Raw genomic sequence first — 4,813 nt, 5'->3', positions numbered from 1 at the left:
GTTTTGTTTTGTAAGTGACGTTTCTCACGTGTTATTGAAGTTTGTGACCGTAGTTGTGTTATGTTGTTTCCATACGTGTTTTACTTAGTTTACATACTTACATACTTAATTTTCCCTTACCCTAACTAAGTGGTTTTCTTGTCTAAACCTAACTGCGGAAAATCACGTAGCGTATTATATGACGTGAAATGGCTAAAATGCGTACTCATGAGACGTGGAATGTCTGTGTAATGTGAATGTCCGTATAATGTCATGGTATTTATACACCTTCCCGCGAGACAGGGTTGGTTATTCATGCTTGTAGCTACACTCTGATGTTATGTTAGAGCCTCTACACTGTTAGCATTAGCCCATATTGTTACGCTTGTGTCAGCCAAGTACTAGGAATCGCTTTCATGTTGGATGATTCTGCACAGCGTGAATTATGCCCAAGTGAATGTACTTTCCGCATGCAGCACATCTGACTTAAATAATTTTAAAAACTGGAAAACCAAAAAAGAACGGTTTCAAGCGAGTCCAGCCATGGCATACTACATAGTGTAGTTGGTGTCAAAGTTCACAGCTTTTGGAAATTTGAAAATATTGGCTTATTGCTGCACATCTAACCAGAAGGGACAACCTGTCCTACCCAGGTAAATAATCCCCAGCCAGACCTGGTTGGGATACAGTATTTTGTTTTATTTTATTAGATCTGAGTCTTCTACTTTCAGAGGAATGTGTCTACAGCCTTTCACTCTTGTACAGAATGAAAAAAAAGAGAGTTTTGAAAATTGCCCCGGCTCAATGATCCATCACAGTGAGCATCCATTTGGTTTCATCAGTGTTCCTGACTCTTTTAGAGTTTAGTGTTTTCGTACTACTGCTGCATTACATTACACTCTGCTAGCTGTCAATCACCTGACACCCACAGGATTAAAGGTGCTTTATTGTGCATGTCATGGTACAACGTTTACTGACAAAACTACAGTATGCATTTAAATTGTTTAGAGCAAGAAAATTAGAAGATAGCATTTTTCTTTTTTATATCTTACCATACCTGTAGGAACTCACACTTTCTTTCTGCAGTACTCAGTGAGATTCTGGTATTTGTGTAGGCCTAGTTATTGACCAACTGCTCCAATTTATTGCCCTCAAACTGGAGGCCAGAGGGGGAAGAGGAATAGAAAATGTCGAGATTGGTGCAAGGAGCAACAGATAAAGAGAAGACACTGTTAAAGTTGGAAGAGAAGGAAACAATCAAAAAGTGAGGAACAAAGAGGAAGAAAAGGGGGATCAAATGATGAGTTCAAGGGTTCAGATGGGTCGTCTGTCCACAAATTGGACATCTCGGCGCAAGAGGGTGAGAATTGGGAGAGACAGATTAAAAAGAATTAGAGGGAAGCTCACACCTTTCCTGCTGAGAGCTCAGAGGGATAAAGGGAACACTTGGACATTCTCTTTCACGGAGCCGAGGCCCGAGGGTGAGGGATATCGAGAAAGGAGGATTCTGCACCGCGTGATTTATGCCCAAGTTCATAAATGAAGTGAGGCAGAAAGTAAGAGTGTGGAGATCAAGATGGTGAATGGTAGCACATGTAGCACATCTGGCTTCAATAATATTCTAAACTTTGCATCACAGACTGACAATGTTCGCTGTATGTACTTATCTTTTATCCGTAAACATGATCTTTTCCCTAACCTTGGGTGTACCATAGCCATCGTGCACAGATATTATAGAAATAAACTATTTCAAAGAGATACATAAAGGATTTAGCATTGAAATTCCACAAAGCTGGGAAACTGACGAGCATTTAGAAAAGAGCGGTCAAAATTGCAGCAGCAGAGGCTGTAATATCCGGACTTTTAGTCCCATATCAAACTCCAAAAATGCTAGATCCTACATTTCCCATGATGCAAGTCAACATCATCTTTTCTTAGACCGTCCCTGCCGCATAAACGGCCACATCTTTCAAACTGCACTCGCAGTTTGTACCGCACGCTTTCTGTTTTAAATGTGTATGTGTATAGAAATGTGATGGCATTGATGACATCATCAGGTTTATTTTTTCAGACTATAGCGAGTACTTTTTATGTACTTTTTATGTACTTATCAGAGATATATTTAACAAAAGTATACTTAAGTGTAATTGGCTCATACTGACAAGTATACAGAAAAGTCTAAGTATACTTGGCTTATACTGACAAGTATACAGAAAAGTCTAAGTATACTTGGTTTATCGCCCTACTTGTACTTAATATTTTTATTAATATATACTTCAGAAAAGTATAATGAAGTAGTCTTGCCTTATAGGCCTACAGAAGAGTATACTTGGCTTGTACTTGGCTTGACTTTTTGACAGAGTAACTAATTAAAATGGGGGAGAGTTTGTAAAGGATGTTTTGATATGAATTTACTTCAAGAGTTTTGGATTATTCGTTCACCGTGGAGGCATGAGAGAACAATTTATTTTTTTAATCCCATCACAAATCATCAAGTCAAATAGTAAAAGGAGCATATAGTTGTTTTCACAGGTTGAATAGCGTTCCTCATGTTGAGTAGACTTGAGTCAGTTTGGTGGAGTGCCTGTTCAAAAAGTTGGAATTGAACAAAATCCAGAATTTTTGTAAATACATCCACTATCGATGTCCTCCTCGGCGATAGTGCTGCTTACATTTTTTGTTAAAACACAACAACCGAACAATAAACTGCACCTCTGAACTTCAGAAATAATTTTTTCCCCTTCCTGTTAATTAGAAAATGTAGCTCTCCACTCTCAATTCCAATCCTTGGGGCCAAATAACCCGGTGCTGCTACAGTGCTCGCTGAGAGGCAACCTTTGTTACACCACTTTACATTAATAAGAAAGAGCTTATTACACTCACAGGATTTAGCATTTACCTTAATGGGAAATGTGTTATGCTAACAGGATTATTACAGTTAGCTGAGTTTTGTTAACACAACTCTCTCTCCTCTTCCCTCCTGCCTATGCTGCAAAAATTAAATTTACAAAAGAGCACACACACACACGCGCACACTCACTGACACACAAACACATGTAGGATATGCTAAATAATGAATGGGGTTTGATATTGTCGCAGAGGTACAAAGGACATTTCCTCTGACCTGAGTCTCTGCTGTGTCAGCACTGTTCTTGTGTGTGTGTGTGTGTGTGTGTGTGTGTGTACGGTACCTGACTTTAAAATAAGGCCTTGGCAGAGAGGTATTCAACAACATATTGGCTAGGAGAAATAGATAGTGAAATATCTCTTTTTAAATAGCAGTTTTGTTTTGTTATATGTTTTTGATTTCCTGTCCTAGTTTGACTTCTGTCTGTTTTCCTAAAAAGTGTTCCACCAATAGAGGGTGCATGGGTGGAGCCCTAAACAGCTGTGAACTTTAAAACTGCAGTTGGTAACTTTGAGCAAATATAAATATAACGCCTGGAGCAAATTTCTTCGAATTTGGCACAAACGTCTACTTGGACTCAAGGATAATTTGATTTTTGTGGTCAAAGGTCAATGGTCCAGGTCGCTGTGACCTCACAAAACACGTTTTTGGCCATACCTTAAGAATTCATACCCTAATTATGACAATTTCACACAAGTGTCTAACAGGATAAAATGATGACCCTTTGGACAGACATAGATGTAAACTGCAACTTGACTGGTGGACGGGGGCGTACAACCGCAAAGCGGTAATTCTAGTTTTCCTTTTTGAAACAATGGGTCCTTGATTTCAGAGAGAAGTAGACAAATACAGCTTCTCATTTCTGCTCAGCAATTGCCGAATTTGTTGGCTGAAATGACAACCTTGGCTGGCAGATTTTTAAAACTGTAGCTAGCAAGCTAATCACGCTAACGTTATCTCCATGAGTTTGTTTAACACGTCGCCGACTGACTTTGTAATGTTTCCAGCTGACTTCTTTAAATTAAGAATCTTGTAAAAGAGGTCATCATTGCATTAAAAGTTGGCTGAAGGATAAAAAAGTTAGCATTCCTACCAGCTGATGATCCATGTAGGAGACATGGTAAGTCTCCATGTAGGAGACATGGTAAGTCTCCATGTAGGAGACATGGTAAGTCTCCATGTAGGAGACATGGTAAGTCTCCATGTAGGAGACATGTAATTAAAGAAGCTGCATTGTTCTTGTATTGGCATGTAGAGCAAGTTGATCCGAGTATTATAAGTATGATATTTAAGTTCACATTGTTATTTTGTTTTTACTTTTAATGCTACAAGTGTAAAGGTTTTTATAGGATGAGGACTAACCAATGTATTTGGTGAATGTAAAGCTATCTCGGGGAACGTTAGCTCAAGTTGCTGGAGTGTAAACTTTTCAAAATTCACTAAAGACCAGCACAACTCTTAACGTTAGCCTAAACTCTCATAGCAACCAGGACTGGAGTTGTGTCGAAGGCCGGGCTCTAAACATTGAGGAAATACTACACAGTGAATGTGCTCATCATTAATGGGGCTTTCTTTAACCTGTACACCAGCTAACGATTGCAGCTTACACAAAGAGTAGGCCTATAGAAGCAAAGAGATGAAACTCTGTTTTGCCAATGAGTCTGTGGCCGTGGATGTATAAAGAAACGTCTGTAAATCAGAGGATTATTTTTTTTAGATAAATCAACTAAAAGAGTCCTCATTTAAATCATTATGTCCTAAAAGTTGTAAAATGAACTAATCGCTGAATCCAGTTATTTTCCTCGACATAATGAGCGTGCATCAGACCCACAGGACTGCACCGCCCTGCACGCTCATATGACATATCCGGTTCTGAGAGATCCTCCTAGCTGTATGCAGACGTTTTACTGGTGTCCTTTGATAATA

Source organism: Sebastes fasciatus, chromosome 10 (genome assembly GCF_043250625.1).
Source record: "Sebastes fasciatus isolate fSebFas1 chromosome 10, fSebFas1.pri, whole genome shotgun sequence".
Lineage (NCBI taxonomy): Eukaryota > Metazoa > Chordata > Actinopteri > Perciformes > Sebastidae > Sebastes > Sebastes fasciatus.
Note: the sequence above shows the minus strand (reverse complement) of the source record.